Genomic DNA, 22153 nt, shown 5'->3' with positions numbered 1-22153 from the left:
GAGTGCTGTATTAGTCTGTGTGAGGGAGTGCTGTATTAGTCTGTGTGAGGGAGTGCTGTATTAGTCTGTGTGAGGGAGTGCTGTATTAGTCTGTGTGAGGGAGTGCTGTATTACTCTCTGTGAGGGAGTGCTGTATTAGTCTGTGTGAGTGAGTGCTGTATTACTCTGTGTGAGGGAGTGCTGTATTACTCTTTGTGAGGGAGTGCTGTATTAGTCTGTGTGAGGGAGTGCTGTATTTGTCTGTGTGAGGGAGTGCTGTATTAGTCTGTGTGAGGGAGTGCTTTATTAGTCTGTGTGAGGGAGTGCTGTATTACTCTGTGTGAGGGAGTGCTGTATTAGTCTGTGTGAGGGAGTGCTGTATTACTCTGCGTGAGGGAGTGCTGTATTACTCTGTGTGAGGGAGTGCTGTATTACTCTGTGTGAGGGAGTGCTGTATTAGTCTGTGTGAGGGAGTGCTGTATTACTCTGTGTGAGGGAGTGCTGTATTACTCTGTGTGAGGGAGTGCTGTATTACTCTGTGTGAGGGTGTGCTGTATTAGTCTGTGTGAGGGAGTGCTCTATTACTCTGTGTGAGGGTGTGCTGCATTAGTCTGTGTGAGGGAGTGCTGTATTAGTCTGTGTGAGGGAGTGCTGTATTACTCTGTGTGAGGGTGTGCTGTATTAGTCTGTTTGAGGGAGTGCTGTATTAGTCTGTGTGAGGGAGTGCTGTATTACTCTGTGTGAGGGAGTGCTGTATTAGTCTGTCTGAGGGAGTGCTGTATTAGTCTGTGTGTGGGAGTGCTGTATTACTCTGTGTGAGAGAGTGCTGTATTTGTCTGTGTGAGGGAGTGCTGTATTACTCTGTGTGAGTTTGTGCTGTATTAGTCTGTGTGAGGGAGTGCTCTATTACTCTGTGTGAGGGTGTGCTGTATTAGTCTGTGTGAGGGAGTGCTGTATTAGTCTGTGTGAGGTACTGCTGTATTACTCTGTTTGAGGGTGTGCTGTATTAGTCTGTGTGAGGGAGTGCTGTATTAGTCTGTGTGAGGGAAAGCTGTATTACTCTGTGTGAGGGAGTGCTGTATTAGTCTGTGTGAGGGAGTGCTGTATTAGTCTGTGTGAGGGAGTGCTGTATTAGTCTGTGTGAGGGATTGCTGTATTACTCTGTGTGAAGGAGTGCTGTATTAGTCTGTGTGAGGGAATGCTGTATTACTTTGTTTGAGGGAGTGCTGTATTAGTCTGTGTGAGGGAGTGCTGCAGTAGTCTGTGTGAGGGAGTGCTGTATTAGTCTGTGTCAGGGATTGCTGTATTACTTTGTGTGAGGGAGTGCTGTATTAGTCTGTGTGAGAGAGTGCTGTATTAGTCTATGTGAGGGAGTGCTGTATTAGTCTGTGTGAGGGAGTGCTGTATTAGTCTGTGTGAGGGAGTGCTGTATTAGACTGTGTGAGGGAGCGCTGTATTAGTCTGTGTGAGGGAGTGCTGTATTACTCTGTGTGAGGGAGTGCTGTATTACTCTGTGTGAGGGAGTGCTGTATTTATCTGTGTGAGGGAGTGCTGTATTAGTCTGTGTGAGGGAGTGCTGTATTAGTCTCTGTGAGGGAGTGCTGTATTACTCTGTGTGAGGGAGTGCTGTATTAGTCTGTGTGAGGGAGTGCTGTATTAGTCTGTGTGAGGGAGTGCTGTATTAGTCTGTCTGAGGGAGTGCTGTATTAGTCTGTGTGAGGGAGTGCTGTATTACTCTGTGTGAGGGAGTGCTGTATTTATCTGTGTGAGGGAGTGCTGTATTAGTCTGTGTGAGGGAGTGCTGTATTACTCTGTGTGAGGGTGTGCTGTATTAGTCTGTGTGTGGGAGTGCTGTATTAGTCTGTGTGAGGGAGTGCTGTATTAGTCTGTGTGAGGGAGTGCTGTATTAGTTTGTGTGAGGGAGTGCTGTATTAGTCTGTGTGAGGGAGTGCTGTATTACTCTGTGTGAGGGGGTGCTGTATTAGTCTATGTGAGGGAGTGCTGTATTAGTCTGTGTGAGGGAGTGCTGTATTAGTCTGTGTGAGGGAGTGCTGTATTACTCTGTGTGCGGGAGTGCTGTATTAGTCTGTGTGAGGGAGTGCTGTATTAGTCTGTGTGAGGGAGTGCTGTATTACTCTGTGTGAGGGAGTGCTGTATTAGTCTGTGTGAGGGAGTGCTGTATTAGGCTGTGTGAGGGAGTGCTGTATTAGTCTGTGTGAGGGAGTGCTGTATTAGTCTGTGTGAGGGAGTGCTGTATTAGTCTGTGTGAGGGAGTGCTGTATTACTCTCTGTGAGGGAGTGCTGTATTACTCTCTGTGAGGGAGTGCTGTATTAGTCTGTGTGAGGGAGTGCTGTATTAGTCTGTGTGAGTGAGTGCTGTATTACTCTGTGTGAGGGAGTGCTGTATTACTCTTTGTGAGGGAGTGCTGTATTAGTCTGTGTGAGGGAGTGCTGTATTTGTCTGTGTGAGGGAGTGCTGTATTAGTCTGTGTGAGGGAGTGCTTTATTAGTCTGTGTGAGGGAGTGCTGTATTACTCTGTGTGAGGGAGTGCTGTATTAGTCTGTGTGAGGGAGTGCTGTATTACTCTGCGTGAGGGAGTGCTGTATTACTCTGTGTGAGGGAGTGCTGTATTACTCTGTGTGAGGGAGTGCTGTATTAGTCTGTGTGAGGGAGTGCTGTATTACTCTGTGTGAGGGAGTGCTGTATTACTCTGTGTGAGGGAGTGCTGTATTACTCTGTGTGAGGGTGTGCTGTATTAGTCTGTGTGAGGGAGTGCTCTATTACTCTGTGTGAGGGTGTGCTGCATTAGTCTGTGTGAGGGAGTGCTGTATTAGTCTGTGTGAGGGAGTGCTGTATTACTCTGTGTGAGGGTGTGCTGTATTAGTCTGTTTGAGGGAGTGCTGTATTAGTCTGTGTGAGGGAGTGCTGTATTACTCTGTGTGAGGGAGTGCTGTATTAGTCTGTCTGAGGGAGTGCTGTATTAGTCTGTGTGTGGGAGTGCTGTATTACTCTGTGTGAGAGAGTGCTGTATTTGTCTGTGTGAGGGAGTGCTGTATTACTCTGTGTGAGTGTGTGCTGTATTTGTCTGTGTGAAGGAGTGCTGTATTACTCTGTGTGAGGTTCTGCTGTATTAGTCTGTGTGAGGGAGTGCTGTATTAGTCTGTGTGAGGGAGTGCTGTATTACTCTGTGTGAGGGTGTGCTGTATTAGTCTGTGTGAGGGAGTGCTGTATTAGTCTGTGTGAGGGAGTGCTGTATTAGTCTGTGTGAGGGAGTGCTGTATTACTCTGTGTGAGAGAGTGCCGTGTTAGTCTGTGTGAGGGATTGCTGCAGTAGTCTGTGTGAGGGAGTGCTGTATTAGTCTGTGTGAGGGAGTGCTGCAGTAGTCTGTGTGAGGGAGTGCTGTATTACTCTGTGTGAGGGAGTGCTGTATTACTCTGTGTGAGGGAGTGCTGTATTAGTCTGTGTGAGGGAGTGCTGTATTACTCTGTGTGAGGGAGTGCTGTATTACTCTGTGTGAGGGAGTGCTGCAGTAGTCTGTGTGAGGGAGTGCTGTATTAGTCTGTGTGAGGGAGTGCTGTATTAGTCTGTGTGAGGGAGTGCTGTATTACTCTGTGTGAGCGAGTGCTGTATTAGTCTGTGTGAGGGAGTGCTGCAGTAGTCTGTGTGAGGGAGTGCTGTATTAGTCTGTGTGTGGGAGTGCTGTATTACTCTGTCTGAGGAAGTGCTGCAGTAGTCTGTGTGAGGGAGTGCTGTATTATTCTGTGTGAGGGAGCGCTGTATTACTCTGTGTGAGGGAGTGCTGTATTAGTCTGTGTGAGGGAGTGCTGTATTACTCTGTGTGAGGGAGATCTATATTACTCTGTGTGAGGGAGTGCTGTATTAGTCTGTGTGAGGGACTGCTGTATTACTCTGTGTGAGGGACTGCTGTATTAGTCTGTGTGAGGGAGTGCTGTATTAGTCTGTGTGAGGGAGTGCTGTATTACTCTGTGTGAGGGAGTGCTGTATTAATCTGTGTGAGGGAGTGCTGTATTAGACTGTGTGAGGGAGTGCTGTATTAGTCTGTGTGAGGGAGTGCTGTATTAGTCTGTGTGAGGGAGTGCTGTATTAGTCTGTGTGAGCGAGTGCTGTATTAGTCTGTGTGATGGAGTGCTGTATTACTCTGTGTGAGGGAGTGCTATATTACTCTGTGTGAGGGAGTGCTGTATTAGTCTGTGTGAGGGAGTGCTGTATTAGTCTGCTTGAGGGAGTGCTGTATTACACTGTGTGAGGGAGTGCTGTATTAGTCTTTGTGAGGGATTGCTGTATTAGTCTGTGTGAGGGAGTGCTGCAGTAGTCTGTGTGAGGGAGTGCTGTATTAGTCTGTGTGAGGGAGTGCTGTATTAGTCTGTGTGAGGGAGTGCTGTATTAGTCTGTGTGAGGGAGTGCTGTATTACTCTGTGTGAGGGAGTGCTGTATTAGTCTGTGTGAGGGAGTGCTGTATTACTCTGTGTGAGGGAGTGCTGTATTAGTCTGTGTGAGGGAATGCTCTATTACTCTGTGTGAGGGAGTGCTGTATTAGTCTGTGTGAGGGAGTGCTGTATTAGTCTGTGTGAGGGAGTGCTGTATTACTCTGTGTGAGGGAGTGCTGTATTAGTCTGTGTGAGGGAGTGCTGTATTCGTCTGTGTGAGGATGTGCTGTATTAGTCTGTGTGAGGGAGTGCTGTATTAGTCTGTGTGAGGGAGTGCTGTATTACTCTGTGTGAGGGAGTGCTGTATTACTCTGTGTGAGGGAGTGCTGTATTATTCTGTGTGAGGGAGTGCTGTATTTGTCTGTGTGAGGATGTGCTGTATTAGTCTGTGTGAGGGATTGCTGTATCAGTCTGTGTGAGGGAGTGCTGTATTACTCTGTGTGATGGAGTGCTCTATTAGTCTGGGTGAGGGAGTGCTGTATTACTCTGTGAGGGAGTGCTGTATTAGTCTGTGTGAGGGAGTGCTGTATTAGTCTGTGTGAGGGAGTGCTGTATTAATCTGTGTGAGGGAGTGCTGTATTACTCTGTGTGAGGGAGTGCTGTATTAGTCTGTGTGAGGGAGTGCTGTATTAGTCTGTGTGAGCGAGTGCTGTATTAGTCTGTGTGAGCGAGTGCTGTATTAGTCTGTGTGAGGGAGTGCTGTATTACTCTGTGTGAGGGAGTGCTGTATTAGTCTGTGTGAGGGAGTGCTGTATTACTCTGTGTGAGGGAGTGCTGTATTAGTTTGTGTGAGGGAGTACTGTATTACTCTGTGTGAGGGAGTGCTGTATTACTCTGGGTGAGGGAGTGCTGTATTAGTTTTTTGTGAGGGAGTGCTGTATTAGTCTGTGTGAGGGAGTGCTGTATTAGTCTGTGTGAGGGAGTGCTGTATTACTCTGTGTGAGGGAGTGCTGTATTAGTCTGTGTGAGGGAGTGCTGTATTACTCTGTGTGAGGGAGTGCTGTATTAGTTTGTGTGAGGGAGTACTGTATTACTCTGTGTGAGGGAGTGCTGTATTCCTCTGGGTGAGGGAGTGCTGTATTTGCTTTTTGTGAGGGAGTGCTGTATTAGTCTGTGTGAGGGAGTGCTCTATTACTCTGTGTGAGGGAGTGCTGTATTAGTCTGTGTGAGGGAGTGCTGTATTAGTCTGTGTGAGGGAGTGCTGTATTAGTCTGTGTGAGCGAGTGCTGTATTAGTCTGTGTGAGGGAGTGCTGTATTACTCTGTGTGAGGGAGTGCTGTATTAGTCTGTGTGAGGGAGTGCTGTATTACTCTGTGTGAGGGAGTGCTGTATTAGTTTGTGTGAGGGAGTACTGTATTACTCTGTGTGAGGGAGTGCTGTATTACTCTGGGTGAGGGAGTGCTGTATTAGTTTTTTGTGAGGGAGTGCTGTATTAGTCTGTGTGAGGGAGTGCTGTATTAGTCTGTGTGAGGGAGTGCTGTATTACTCTGTGTGAGGGAGTGCTGTATTAGTCTGTGTGAGGGAGTGCTGTATTACTCTGTGTGAGGGAGTGCTGTATTAGTTTGTGTGAGGGAGTACTGTATTACTCTGTGTGAGGGAGTGCTGTATTCCTCTGGGTGAGGGAGTGCTGTATTTGCTTTTTGTGAGGGAGTGCTGTATTAGTCTGTGTGAGGGAGTGCTCTATTACTCTGTGTGAGGGAGTGCTGTATTAGTCTGTGTGAGGGAGTGCTGCAGTAGTCTGTGTGAGGGAGTGCTGCGATAGTCTGTGTGGAGTTGCAGTACAGCTGAGTACAGGCCATCTTGGCATTCCTCTCAAAACACCTGACCATCGGGTATGATAGTGCATTGGCTTTATTACTGGGCAATAATTGACAAATTGTAATAAACGTTAAAATATTCCACTGATGTCCTTTCTTCGTATCGTCCAAGTGTGACTCTGGACCCACAACAAGGTGGATGAGTAAGTGAAGTAGATGAGCAAGCCATTCAATTGCCCACCACCTTCGCAGGGCAGCTAGAGATAGATAATATAAATCAGCCTGCTCTACATCTCAGGAATGAATATTTTAAAAAGTACACCATTCAACCAACCCCTCTGCATTTCTCGACAAGTCTTTTTTCTCCATTCCCATTGTTCAACAATACAAATCACATAGGCACACTGCAAATTCTCCCTATCTCACCCCAAACACACTCGCCTCTTCCCTTGCTCTCTGACCACTGCACTGAAGCTAAGGACATTAGTCACCCAGGAGCAACCATGAGCATCGAAGGAGCTAGGGGTCTTGGCAGGGGGTCTGCACCTTGCTTGCCTTGTCTTCGTTTACATTTATTAAAAGCCATTTGATTCTAAAAATGAATAGCTGAACTGCATTGTGTATTAGGAAAATAATATTTATATCAACTCAAAGTGTTGCAAAAATATAATTGCCTATGAATAAACTGCAGAATATAAAGTATTTAGCAGCTGAGCTTCCCTATGGCACTCACTACTAACTCAGTTATTTTGCGTCTGAACTTAATTACATTGGGCTTAATATAGCTTGTTGTTTGAACTGAGTGACTAGACAAGCAGCACTCAGGATTATAATTAAATTGAAGAATCAGAAATTCAAAGAAGATCATTTACTGGAAGAGCTATTAATAGTTTCCCCTGGTTGTGATATTTTAAGATAGTTTCAATAATATATATATTATGCATTTATAATACACATATATATAAGATAAAAGGGTAGGCAAAAGAAGATTGATGCAAATGTGGAACCACAAAGGAGGCCTTCATGTGGTGGCCATGGTTCTGACAAATTTGCATTTGTCTTCACTAGGGAAAAGGATGCTGCTCATGTAGCAGTGAAGAAGAAGGAAGTGACGACATTTGATAGGATTAAAATAAAGGGGATGTACTTGAAAGGTTGGCAGTCCTCAAAGCAGAAAGGTCACACAGTCTTCACAGAATCACAGAATCTTAATGGCACAGAAGGAGGCCATTTGGCCCATCATGCCTGTACCAGCTCTCCAAATGAGCATTATGACCGATTGCCATTGCCCTGCCTTTCTCCCGCACCCCTGTACCTTGTTTCGATTTAAATAATCATCTAATGTCCTCTTGAATGCCTCGAATGAACCTGCTTCCACCACACTTCCAGGCAGTGCATTCCATTCTTTATGGGATGTATCCTAGGTTTCTGGGGGAAGTAAGGGTACAAGTGCAGAGGCTCTGACCACAATTTTTCAACCCTCCTTAGATACTGGGGGTGGTGCCTGGGACTGGAAAATTACATATGTTACACCCCTGCTTAAAAAAGGAGAGAAGGAGGGTAGGGAACAGGAGCTTTCTGGGGATGCAATGCAAATCTCCTGCCTGCAACAATCCTATGGATGTGAGAGTTAAGATCGACCCTTAAGTTGTTAGCGTAGCTTTGGAATGCTGGAGGCCCTTTATCCCTGGAAAATGCCGTTCAGAGCTTCTCCCACACTAATCTCACTGCTCGAACAAGCACTTGAAGTTTTCTTGCCTTAAGAAATGTGTTACCCATTTGTTACTGTGAATTCTCTTTCTCGCTGCAGGCTCATTTTCTTTCTTATACTTCCCAGTTACACTTCAGATTATGTCTTAGGGCCATGGTTGTGAGTCTGTGTTAGCTAATCAAAACTACAGTCATGTTTCTCAGCAAGCTCTGAAGGTGTTCCATTTTCCCTCAACTGAGGTGTCAAGAAATAATTTTTCCCAGTAAATCTGTTTTAGCTCTTTCCTCCTATCAGGTCAGGCCTTGAGAATGTAAACCTCAATAGTTTGTGCTTGGTGGTGTTCAGTTCCAAATTATATTGGAAAGAAAGAAAGTAACTTGTATTTGGATGATGCCTTTCGTGACTTCAGAATGCCCCACAGTGCTTTACAGGATTTTCGATAATTTAGACGGCCATTCAGCCCATTGTGCCTGTGCTATTTTGAAGAGCTATCCAATTAGTTCACTCTCCTGCTCTTTCCCCATAGCCCACTATAAGTATTGATCTAATTCCCTTTTGAAAGTTAACATTGAATCTACTTCCGCCGCTGTTTCAGGAAGTGCATTCCAGGTCATGCTGCATAAATTTATTCTCTTCACGTCACCTCTAGGCCTTTCGCTAATCATACTTCTCCAAGTGGAGACAGTTTATCTTGATTTAGTCTGTCGAAACTGTTCATGATTTAGAACACGTCTATCACTCCCCTTCTGTCTTTAAAATGTTTGCTTTGCCCTCCCCCTGGAACGTTGGCTGTTTGAGAGTTGAGAGAAGAGGGCCTGATTAGGGAGACACTTCTCAGCCACCTGGACACAGTGTCCAGCCCATTCTAGTGGATTTTGAGGGGGTTTTGCTTGAATGCTTGTGGCGCCGGCCTCAAGAAGGACACAGATGTTTGTTTGATGTTCTTCCCATTGAATCCGGAGGATGAAGCGGACACACTGCTGATGGAATTTCTCTAGTGCTCTTATGTGTCATTGATGCACAGTCCATGTCTCACTGCAGTACAGCAATGTGGAGATAACAACTGCTCTGTACACTAGGACTTCTGTCGACTTGCGAGCACTCACTGCCTTAGTTTGTCGAAGGCTGAGCTGGTGCTGGTGCTCTGAAGCTCTCCCTGAAACGCAGCAGCATTGACCTTAATGACTCAGAGGAAATTGCTACCTGTCGCTCAGGACAGGTGCTAACCTGCCCATCAATCTGCATCACACCTGGAGTCACAGCTTCTAAATGATGAGACAGAGCGGCGGCAGAGGATGAAAGAAAAGGAAGCAAATCCTGCGCTCCGGATCACACTACCTCAAGGGATGTCCTGCCCATTATAGCCAAAGATACGGGGGCCGAGAATCAGCCTGTTCAGTCAGACAGGCTGAAACTCTCTACTCTGAGTAGACATCAACCTCAAATCGAGGGACAGCCGCCGATGATCAAATCTCCCCATAACAACCCCAGTTTCTCATGCCTGTACACCTAACTGAAACCAGTCATCCCTGGTACCATTCTAATAAACCTCCTCTGCATCCTCTCCAAGACCTTGACATCCTTTTTGAAGCGTGGTGCCCAGAATTGAAATCCGCCCCAATTTCCTTCTTGTCCAGCTCTGGTAACGATCTCCATTGGGGATTGGCTGTAGTCCCTGCAGTGGCCTCCGGCCCTGCCTGCCGCTGCTGGGACAATCGAGCTTCCAACCATCTGATCGGCCGACAGCCGCCTAAGGCAGGACTTCACATCCCTGAGCAGCAGAAACTCTGCCTCAAGGCTACTAATGGCTGTTCTTGCCGTGGGTGGGCTCCCCAACAACTTTTTGACTGGGGAGGGAAATCTGTAAAATCCAGCCCATTGTGAAAGTTGGCTCGTTGTGCTGTATATCTGTTTGTCATTATGGCTGACGCTTAAGTGCCCTCTGAAATGGCTTAACAAGCCACAAAGTTGCACCAAATTGCATCAGAAAAGTCAAAAAGAAACAAGACTGTGCCACCCCAGCAATGACCTAGCCACCGGACGTGACAATGGCACACCCAGCCTGTTGACCTTTCAAAGTCCTTACTACATTGGGGGGCTTGTGCTAAAATTGGGAGAGCTGTCTCACAGACTAGTCAAGCAACAGCCTGACATAGTCATATTCACGGAATCATACCTTATTAGACAATGTTCCAGACACCACCATCACCATCCCTGGGCATGTCCTCTCCCACTGACAGAAGTGGCGGCACCCTGGTAAATAATGGGGACGAAGTTGCCCTGGGAGTCCTTAAAATTGACTCTGGACCCCATGAGGTCTCATAGCATCAGTACAAACATGGGCAAGGAAACCTCCTGCTTATTACCATTTACCACCCACCCTTCTCCTCAGATGATGAATCAGTACTCCTCCATGTTGAGCACCAATTGGAAGTCAGTGGGAGCAGTGGGGGAGGATGGTCAGGTAGGCAGTGAGAGGGTGGTCAGTGAGGTGGGAGGGGTCAGTCGGGGGGTATGGTTCCCGTTGTCGGGGGAAGGGAGGGTCAGTACTATAGTTACCTAAGAGTTAGAAGCAATTTTAATTATTGGAGCTTTCCTTGGGTAACTTTTTTTTATTCATTCATGGGATGTGGGTGTTGGTGGCTGGGCCAGGATTTATTGCCCATTCTCTGATTGCCCTTGAAAAATGAGTGGCTTGCTGGGCCATTTCAGAGTCAACCACATTGCTGTGGGCCTGGAGTCACATGTAGGCCAGACCAGGTACTGACGGCAGATTTCCTTCCCTAAAGGACATTAGTGAGCCAGATGGGTTTTTACAACAATCGACAATGGTTTGATGGTCATCAGATTTTTTTTACTGAATTCAAATTTCACCACCTGCTGTGGTGGGATTCAGGCCCAGGCCCCCAGAGTATTACCCTGGGTTTATGGAGTACTAGGCCAGTAACAATACCACTATGCTGCCGCCTCCCCGTTATTACTGCAAGATAGTCAGAACCATTTGAAGTTTGCGATTTATATTATGCTTTCAGATTGTTTTGATAACAGGGCAATTGCACAAAAGAAGATTGAACTTCCTGGGCAATCCTTACCTGGGGATTTCTGAGGGTGGGATAGTGGTGGTGGTGGTGGGGGAGCGGGGGGTGGGGGGAGGGGTGGGGGCGGTGGGGGCTGGTCAGATTCCCCAGCACATCTTTAGGGTACCCCCCAGTTACGACGGAGCCTGGAGGTTACGGGCCATTGTCACTGTTAGTTCAAGATATTCTAATTTTTACATGGGATTGTCATTTGTGGTGTTTGTGAGGTTCATGTCTTTTAGATGTTTGATCCCACTGTGACTATGCTTCCCAACGGGCACTCGAAGGGTATGAGGGGGAGAGTTAAAGGGGTGAGGGTGGAGATAAGGGGCTTGGAAACAGGAGCAGCACCAAAGCCATGATATCTTTCCCTGTACCTGCTGGAAACTTATATAACCACGCCACTACTCAAGCTGTTCTATTCAATCTACAACACTGGCATCTACCTGACCATGTGGAAAATTGCCTAGGCATGTCCCGTCTACAAAAAGCAGGACAAATTCAACCAGGCCAGCCTTGGCCCAAACATGGACAAAAAGCTTAACTCAAGAGATGAGCTCAGAGTGACTGTCATTGACATCAAGGCAGCATTTGACCAAGTGTGAAATCAAGAAGCCCTAGCAAAACTGGAGTCAGCGGGAATCACAGGAAAAAAACTTTTCACTGGTTGGGGTCATAGCAGACACAAAGGAAGATGGTTATGGTTGTTGGAGGTGAATCATTTCAGTCCCAGGACTTTGCTGTAGGCTTTTCTCAGGGTAGTCTCCTAGGCCCAAATATCTTCAACTGTTTTATCAATGACCTTTCCTCCATTATAAAGTCAAAAGCGGGGATGTTCGCTGACGATTGCACAATGTTCAGAATCATTTGCAACTCCTCAGATACTGAAGCAGTCCATGTCCATATGCATCAAGACCTGGACAACATTCATGCTTGGGCTGTTAAGTGGCAAGTAACATCTGCACCACATGTGTGCCAGGTGTCATGCCCAGAAGACATGATGGAAAATATATATGCCTGTATAATCCTGGCTACTCCACACATTTTTGTTTTTTAAAATAGACTAAGGCTTTACACTGACTGAAGCCTGACTAGCTACAACTCACACAAAAGGAATTTCTAGCATACAAACGTATGAAATAGGAGCAGAAGGAAGCCATTCGGCCCCTTGAGCCTGCTCTGCCATTCAGTAAGGTCATGGCTGATCTGTTCTGTTTCGAATTCCACATTCCCATCTACCTCTGATAACCTTTGATTCCCTTGCCTAACAAGAGTCTATCCACCACCGCCTTAAAAATATTCAGTGACCCCACCTCCATCGTCTACTGAGGCAGAGTGCAAAGTCACACAACCCTCTGAGAAAAAAATTCTCATCTCTGTCCTATAAGGGCAAACCATAGTTTTAAAAGAGTGGCCTTTCAAAAACAGGGACCTTATTTTCTCTAAAGAGGCGCTAATGCCCCCTGTGACTGCAGAAATCAAATTCCAAGGAAATGCACAAAGACCCTTTACAATCCTATGGCAGAGCTCTGCCCAATGGAGACAATCCATCTGTGAGGACAAAGGGACCCTGTAATCTCTGTTAAACTCATTAATGGATGAAACAGTGACCAGCTCAATAATCCAGACCAGGAATATACATCCTTTGTCTAAACCAAGGGGAAGAAGCAGGAGCTATGTTACTTGACACCCCCCCCAAACTGCTAGAACCTGTAGCATTGCCTTGTGGAGGTGAACAAAAGTGGCCTTCCATCTTCCATCAACAGAACAGCTGCAGAACCAGAGATTTGTCCAGCTTTATATTGCCTGGCCCTCAGCTAAATTGTTTCTACTGGAACATCTGAACTTCTGTACCAGTGCCTACGACAAGAGTGATTCATCTCTACATGCTTCTCCCATCGTGGAAGTCAGCACAGCTGGAAAAATGGATTACCCTGTAATGACTTGACACACTGGACAGGTTTCAACTAGAAACAGATAATTTTATTACAGGGGGATTTTCAGGTGCTACATGCTTGAACTAGGTCCTAGACAAGAAGACAGCCCTCCACCCCGCTGAATACCCGTGCTTAGGGCTTAGTGATTGGAGCCTCCAAGATCAATCACATGACCCCAATAGGCAGTAGGAAAGGCTATACCTTCAATTACTACAACCCCGCATTAGCTTTATCCTGTTAACCTCTCTGAAGGAACACACCATTGGACTTTTGATTCTGGACTCCGGACTCACGTGACACAATAATTCTTATTTTCTCTTTGCCCTGTACCACTTTTTTTTCCCTTAACCCTCTTTTATTTTATGAATGTACAGGGGTTATGTAACGACACCCCTCTTCACATTATGAGTGTGTGTAAAATAAACAAACTCTCTGATTTTATTCTATCTCAAGTTTACTGTGGGGTTAGTAATAAAGGATTGGATCATTCCAAGACTGAGGAAAATACATCACTACTTAAAAAGGGGGAAATCAAAAATCAAAAACACCTTTCTGTTTACTGACGAGTGGTGGGGGAGGAATCAGGGCTGTTTTAATTAAACCCCCCTCCTGTCCATAACATTGGCAATGAACATCCAACAAGAGAGAATCTAATCATCTTCCTTTTTTTTTATTCATTCACAGGGTGTGGGCTTCGCTGGCTGGGCCAGCATTTATTGCCCATCCCTAGTTGCCCTTGAGAAGGTGGTGGTGAGCTGCCTTATTGAACTGTTGCAGTTTATGTGGTGTAGGTAACCCACAGTGCTGTTAGGAAGGGAGTTCCAGGATTTTGACCCAGGGACAGTGAAGGAACGGTGATATATTTCCAAGTCTGGATGGTGACTGACTTGGAGGGGAACTTCCAGGTGGTGGAGTTCCCATCTATCAGCTGCCCTTGTCCTTCTAGACGGTAGTGGCCGTGGGTTTGGAAGGTGCTGTTGAAGGAGCCTTGGTGAATTCCTGCAGTGCATCTTGCAGATGGTACACGTTGCTGCTACTGTGTGTCAGTGGTGGAGGGAGTGAATGTTTGTGAATGTGGTGCCAATCAAGCGGGCTGCTTTGTCCTAGATGGTTTCAAGCATCATGAATGTTGGGGAGCTGCACTCATCCAGGCAAGTGGGGAGTATTCCATCATACTCCTGACTTGTGCCTTGTAGATGGTGGACAGGCTTTGGGGAGCAAGGAGCTGAGTTACTCGTCACATGATCCCTATCCTCTGACCTGTTCTTGTAGCCGCAGTATGTATATGGCTAGTCCAGTTCAGTTTCTGGTCAATGGTAACCTCCAGGATGTTGATAGTGGTGGATTCTGTGATGGTAATGCCACTGAACGTCAACGGGTGATGGTTGGACTCGCTCTTGTTGGAAATGGTCATTGCCTGACACTTGTGTGGTGTGAATGTTACTTGCCAATTATCAGTCCAAGCCTGGATATTGCCCAGGTCTTGTTGCATTTGGACATGGACTGCTTCAGTATCTGTTGAATAGCAAATGGTGCTGAACATCGTGCAATCAGCAGCGAACTGTCCTTCTGACCTTATGATGGAAGGAAGGTCATTGATGAAGCAGCTGAAGATGGTTGGGCTTAGGACAATGCACTGAGGAACTCCTGCAGTGATGTCCTGCAGCGGAGATGACCGACTTCCAACAACCACAACCACCTTCCTTTGTGCTAGGTACGACTCCAACCAGCGGAGAGTTTTCCCCCGATTCCCATTGACTCCAGTTTTGCTGGGGCTCCTTTATGCCACACTTGTTCAAATGCGGCCTTGATGTCAAGGGCAGTCACTCTCCCCTCAATATTCACCTTGATATTCAATGGCATTACCATCACTGAATCCCCCACTATTGACATCCTGGGGGTTACCATTGAGCAGAAACTGAACTGGACTAGCCATATAAACACTGTAGCTACAAGAGCAGGTCAGAAACTGGAAACTCTGTGGCGAGTAACTCACCTCCTGAATTCCCAAAACCTGTCCACCTCCTACAAGGCAGGAGTGTGATGGAATACTTTCCTGGTGATTTCCAGTCCAACAACACTCAAGAAATTCAACACCATCCAGGCCAAAGCAGCCCACTTCAGTGCTGCCCCATCCACCACTTTAAACATTCACTCCCTCTACCACTGCACTGCAGCAACTCATCAAGCCTCCTTCATTGGGACCTTCCAAACCTCTGTCATCTACCATCTAGAAGGAGAAGGGCAGCAGACACATGGGAAGTTCCTGAAAGTTCCCCTCCAAGCCATACAACATCCTGACTTGGAAATATATCTTCTTTCCTTCTCTGTCGCTGATCAAAATCCTGAAACTCTCTTCCTAACAGTACTGTGGGTGTACCTACACCACATGGACTGCAGTGGTTCAAAATGACAGCTTAACACCACCTTCGCAAAGGCACTTAGGGATGGGAAACAAATTCTGGCCTAGCCAGTGACCTCACATCCTGTGAAAGAATAGATGTTTAAAAATTGGGATGTCTCAGGGCGTATTTGAACTAAAATGTAGCTCTGTTGGTAACCCTCTCGCCTCCGAGCCAGAAGTTTATTAGATCAAGTATCATTCCAGAAATTTGAGCACATAATCTGGGCTGACACTCCAGTGCAGTATTGAGGAAATGATGCACAGTCCTTGGTGCTGTCTTTTGGATGTGTTAAATTGATGCCCAGTCGCATGACACTATTTTGATGATGATGCTATCTTGGGCAATATTAATCCCTCAACCACCATCACTAAAACAGATTATTTGCTCATTATTTAACTAATGTTAAGGGAACTCGCTGTGTGCAAGAAGGCTTGCAAATTTCTTAGAAGATAACCGCGATTACACTTCAAAAGTACTTTGTTGGCTATAAAATGGTTTGAGTTATCCTGAGGTTGTAAATGGTGCTCTACAAATGCAAGTCTCTCCTTCCTGAGCTAGGTATTCACATCTTTTAAAAGGTATACTTCTTCAGTCCCTCAAAAACTGTCATGACCCGTCTCTCTTAATTTCACCTGAACATGTTTTCCTCAGGTAATAAAACAAAATAAAGTAGATGCCACATTGGCCCATATCAATGCATCGTCTTACTTAAAGAAGATGGCTCCTAACCATCCTGCAGCATTACTAGCCTCTTTCCCTTTAATGAACTTCTGCCTCTCGGTCACCTGCCTTCCGGCCTCTAACTTCTGATGTTTTGTTCACAGATAGAAAAGGGATCAAAAACTTTGGGTGTAATTTGTTTCTTGAACGCCAGGACAGGTTTATTTATTTTCTATGGTGGAACACGTTGGGTGGGTTCATTGGTGTGAGAGGATAATATGCCAGGAAGGACAAAAATCAGTTTCACGACCTCGTGAAACCAGTTTACGATCGTCCACTCTGCCTGCTGATGGCGGGCCACGTTTCCTGCCATTGGACATTGGGAACCTCATTGTAATACAGCTGGATACCATTATAAGCCCAGCCTGCCCGAATCGTTACCCCTTCCCCCCACACCCCCCACCTCCGGCTGCATCGTCCGCCAGTGTCGGCGTGATTGACGCTGACATGTTTTACAACAGCATATAAAAGGCATGCACTTGGCAGGCTGCACTTTGAGGGGAATTTGGAGGTGAGTACACAGTAATGTTGTGGAGTGCTCGCCTATTGGAGGTTGAGGCGCTATGGGGGGGATGGCAAGGGCTGTCCTGCAGTTGAGGCATGTTGTTGGGGGGGCAAGACCTGCCTGCCTCCCTGCGGTTCAGGTGCGTTGGGGGGGGCAAGGGCTGCCCTGTGGTTGAAGATAGCGCATAAGAACGTACAGGGGGCGGGGAGGGGGTACGAGGGAAGCGGCCATGCATTAGGAAACCTTGTATAAAGTGACCATTCCTCCGCAGCTGAGACAGTTCAGGTGCAGCCACATTGATGTGATTGGAGTCGGGGCGCTAGCTTCTAGGCCCACCCAAGCAACGCAGAGGCATCAAAGTGCCACCGAATGCTCCAGAGCTTTTAACATGGGCATAGACTGCAAACTAATGAGCGTTTTAGTAGACTGCAGAACAATTGGATGACTGGGCATGTTGTACAATCTCCTTGCTAAAGCTGACCATGTCTCTGTTGGAGGCACTCAGAGCCCCTTGCAATGTCATCATCCTGGTTTGGACCGGTCTCTCCAATGGTTCAAGCTAACAGTGCAGCCTTGCAGTGTGGGTTAGGAGAATGCCTGTGCCTGAGCAGAGAGCACAGCATGTAGTCCAGTGGGCAAAGCTGCCACCAATTGGTCAGGTGGAGTGGGGTGGAGGTGGGTGGGGTTTCGGGCAGCCAAGAAGCGCACTAAACTCTGGCCATCCAAGTGGTAACCAGCACTTTCCGGATGAATTAAGGGGCCTTCAGACTTAACAAAGATGGGTGCTTAGTACACCCATGCTAACCCACGCATCTCTCTCTCTCATCCTGCAGGAGCAGTACATCAGGATCATGCAGCTTGATGAATTAGTTGTATGCCTCATGGCCTACAGAGAGTGAAGGCGACTGGGGTTCTTGGCTGCGCAGGAGTAGGAGCAGCAACCTCAGGAAGAAGGAGCTGGGGCTCCTGCACACGCCGCCGAAGAGCCACAGTGAGCAGTCGCTGGTCAGTGCCCAGATAGACCCAGGGTCTATAGACGTCGCCTTTCATTCCTGCCGATGCCCGAGAACCAGTGCCGCCGAAGATTAGGGAGCTGGTCGGTCACGTCTGCTAACGACTGCAGGATTTGGCGCCACAGGGACATGGAGGGCATCCACTGCCAGTAACCGTGAAAGTGACAGTCGCGCTCAATTTCTATGCCAGTGGCTTCTTTCAGGGCTCCAAAGGTGACCTCTGTGTGATTTCACAAGCCTCCACCCACAACTGCATCCATGAGATCACGGATGCCATCTTCGCGAGGGTACACAACTTTGTGCATTTCATCCGGGACCGGGACAGCCAGGATGCAAGAACGATTGAATTCGCCCAGATCTTGGGTTTCCCACAGGTGCAGGGTGCGATCGAATGCATTTGTGGTGCTCAGGTCTCCAACACAACACACGGTCAACTATGTCAACCGCAAGGGATTCCGCTCGCTGAATGTTCAGCTGGTGTGCGACCACCACAAATGGATCCTGCAGGTGTGTGCACGGTTTCCAAAGAGTGTGCATGACTCCTTAATCCTCAGTGGGTCACAGATCCCTGACACCTTTCAGGGTCTGCAGAGGCTGCAGGGATGTCTCCTTGGGGACAAGGGCTACTGGCAGAGGATGTGGCTGATGACACCCATGCGGCGGCCTCAGACTGCAGCAGTGCGACGCTATAATGAGGCTTATTCTGCAACTTGCAACTTGGGGTAGCAAACCATCGGGATGCTGAAAAGTAGGTTCTGGTGCCTGGACCAGTCTAGTGGAGACCTGCAATATAGACCACAGCGGGTGGCACACATCGTCGTCTGCTGCGCCTTTTACAACCTGATGCTGCAACGGGGAGAGGAGCTGGCTGAGGATGAGGTGGAGGAGTTGGAGGTTTCCTCCTGTGAGGAGGATGTCAACATGATGAGGGTGAGAGGTCCTTGAAGGAGACGATGTTGGGGATTAGGCCCTCGCACTGACCAGACAAGAAAGGCATGCTCAGAAGGCCCTCATAGCTGCTAGATTTGTGGAGGATGATGACGACATGCAGTGAGGTGACCCCATAGTTCCTCACATCGCATTTGTGAACATTTGACTTAATCTGGCTTATGTTAGCACGAATACCCTCTGTGAGAATGCTCCTGTCATGAAGACGCAGTGGAGGCCCTAATTATTGCCCGATTGCAGGAGGATGATGACGACATGCAGTGAGGACACTCCATGGATCTTCACATTTCCTCCGAGAATCTCTGACTCCTTGAGGAGAAGGATTGGAGCTGCCCCGCACCCCCTCCTGTACACACTGTGGGAGGCCAACTATTGCGTCCGCGATGGAGTTGAGCCTGCAACAATGCAGGAGTGATATCCTGGACCAGGTCTCCATGGCGGCCGCCATCCTGCCAGTGTCGACCTCGGTGCATAGCATTGCCTGCGCTGTCACCTCAGCCTGAAGGTGGACGGCCTCTTCCATTGTGCCTTGCAATCAGAGGAGTGCAGCGGACATCCCTGAAGTTCCCGTGCTTGCTTTTGCAGCTCCAGCAACTGTGACATGATTGAGTCCAGGGGCTCATCACCTGACTCAGACTCAGTAAATTTCTGGCCTCCAGCAGTCCTCCGAATGCCGGGGACCTGGAAAGTCCCTGCCCCCTCTTGCTGTGGATCAGATAGCGTGAGGTGCTCACCAGATTGTGATCCCGAGGCTACTGTAAAGCTAGGTCCCACCAAGGTGTCTGTCTCTGTGCTGGTGGAGGGTGTGGGTGAGCGCTGTGACGGGACTTCATGGGGGGTGCCTCCAGATTCCTCTTCAGAAGTTTCTTCGGGGCTTAATTGGAGACCTTATCCATATAAAATATATCAACTGCACTACCCTCATCCACACACCTGGTCACCTCCTCAAAAAATTCAATCAAATTTGTTCGGCATGACCTCCCTCTGACAAAGCCATGCTGACTATCCCTGATCAAACCTTGCCTCTCCAAGTGGAGATAGATACTCTCCTTCAGAAATTTCTCCAATAGTTTCCCTACCACTGACGTGAGACTCACTGGTCTGTAGTTCCCTGGCTTATCTCTACAACCCTTTTTAAATAGCGGAACCACATTAGCTGTTCTCCAGTCCTCTGGCACCTTCCCTGTGGCCAGAGAGGAATTAAAAATTTGGGTCAGAGCCCCTGCGATCTCCTCCCTTGCCTCCCTCAGCAGTCTGGGACACAAATCATCCGGAACTGGAGATTTGTCCACTTTTGAGCCTGCCAACATCTCCAATACCTTGTCTCTCCCTATATCAATTTACTCAAGAACCTTGCAGTCTCTCTCCCCGAAAATGGGATTAGTGTAGCCAGATCTTTGTTGACTGGTGAAGACATGGTGGGCTGAATGGCCTCCGTCTGTACTGTATATGTCTATGAGTCTATGAGTCTATCTTTTTATACCCCTGGCTAGCAAAAAACTATCAATCTCAGGTTTAAAATTATTAATTGCCCCAGCATTTACTGCTTTTGCGAGTTATTGTTCCACGCTGCCTCCACTGTTTGCATGAAGAAGAGTTTCCCAACTTCTCTCCTGAATGTCCTGGCCCCGATGTTAAGGTTATGCCCCTTTGCCTGGAATTCCTCACCACTGGAAAAAGTTTCTCTCTATGTACTCTATCAATTCCCTTCAAAATCCTCAGTCAAATCTCTTAACCTCCATATTCCAGGGAACACTAGTTCATGTTATTGCTCCTGATAATCTGAAGCCCAGGTAACATTCTGATGAATTCTTACTGCATGCCTTCCATTACCACATACTGGTTTATCTTCTATAACAGATTTCATTTGAAAAAAAAATCTCAGCTCCTCAACCTTCCAGAAGTTTCATTTGATTCCGAAATACTAGTAAATACTTCAAACTCCGTTTATCTAACACAGAGGCATTTAGCACCCACTTCCAATATTTATTAGTGCCCTCTCAAGTACCCATCAAACATGACAACATCAGCATATATGTGTGCGCTGTCTAAATATAATTTACTGTTCATATGGTGAGATTAGGAAGGCAAATGCAATGTTGGCATTTATTTCAAGAGGACTAGAGTATAAAAGCAGGGATGTGCTGCTGAGGCTTTATAAGGCTCTGGTCAGACCACATTTAGAATATTGTGAGCAATTTTGGGCCCCGTATCTCAGGAAGGATGTGCTGGCCCTGGAGAGGGTCCAGAGGAGGTTCACGAGAACGATCCCAGGAATGAAGGGCTTAACATATGAGGAACGTTTAAGGACTCTGGGTCTATACTCGATGGAGTTTAGAAGGATGAGGGGGGATCTGACTGAAACTTTCAGAATACTGAAAGGCCTGGATAGAGTGGACGTGGGGAAGATGTTTCCATTAGTAGGAGAGACTAGGACCCGAGGGCACAGCCTCAGAGTAAAGGGAAGACCTTTTAGAACAGAGATGAGGAGAAACTTCTTTAGCCAGAGAGTGGTGAATCTATGGAATTCATTGCCACAGAAGGCTGTGGAGGCCAGGTCATTGAGTGTATTTAAGACCGAGATAGATAGGTTCTTGATTGGTAAGGGGATCAAAGGTTACGGGGAGAAGGAGGGAGAATCGGGTTGAGAAACTTATCAGCCATGATTGAATGGTGGAGCAGACTTGTTGGGCCAATTGGCCTAATTTCTGCTCCTATGTCTTATGGTCTTATGTGCTACCCTGATGCTCTGTGCCAGGGAATGGAAGGATGCAGATTCAGTCCCCTAGCCTGTGAGCACTCCCTTATCTGAGGTACTGAATGGAGGAGGCAATATTTAGGGGGTCAATAAGGGTCACACAGGCAGCATTTTCAGGTATCACAGTGACTGGAGCACTGCACTTACAGGAATACAGGGAGAAAAGATGATGGTCAATTATGGAGGTTTCAAAACTAGCCATAAGAAAGCATATTCGAATGTGTGCACACAGGAGAGAACACGATACAGGTGTGTGCATTCATATACACATAACCATACAAACATACACATAGAACAACGCATCCACAAGTGTACATTCGTGCATACACAACTACGAACGGAAAACCCCGGCTATTGGAAAGGAGAGATCAGAACTTGGTACATGGTGGGGGGAAGGGATGGAAAGTCCTCGTCTATAATGAGAGAGAGATTAGAGCTTATGGGGACGGGGCAAAGTCACTGACTGCTCCAGTGAGGAGAGGTCAGCATTAGCAGAAGAAAGACTAAAGGCTTCCTTGAAGGCTTGGCGGGGGGGGAACAAACCCCATCCCATGCCCCTCTTCCATCCCTTGTGAGGGGGTTTACCATTGAGAGCATACAACAAGGACATGCATGCACACGCCTAAAACACAATAAACACACTTGAATACAAACATACAGGTGGAAACATATGCAACAAACAAATGCATAGAAACACACTGACCTACAAATACTTCACACGTTTAAACCCGTGGACATATAACACATATACAAACATACACATACCATGCATATAAGCACATAGACTCGTACACAACACACACACACCACATTGTACATTCATTTTAATTTTACATAATGGCTTCAGTAGAAGGAAGGTTCTGGGGAGTATAATAGTTGTAATAGTGTCCAAG

General features: G+C 47.1%; 1 long non-coding RNA gene across 2 annotated transcripts in view; it reads right to left on the bottom strand.

Annotated features, from left to right (window-relative positions):
- The window catches only part of LOC144692012 (uncharacterized), a 223137-nt gene that overhangs the window by 185567 nt on the left and 15417 nt on the right, over nucleotides 1-22153 (bottom strand). The gene's annotated exons all lie outside the window — the stretch shown is intronic.

This window comes from Cetorhinus maximus, chromosome 1, assembly GCF_964194155.1.
Source record: "Cetorhinus maximus chromosome 1, sCetMax3.hap1.1, whole genome shotgun sequence".
Taxonomy (NCBI): Eukaryota; Metazoa; Chordata; class Chondrichthyes; order Lamniformes; family Cetorhinidae; genus Cetorhinus; species Cetorhinus maximus.
This window is presented reverse-complemented; position numbering and strand designations above follow the sequence as displayed.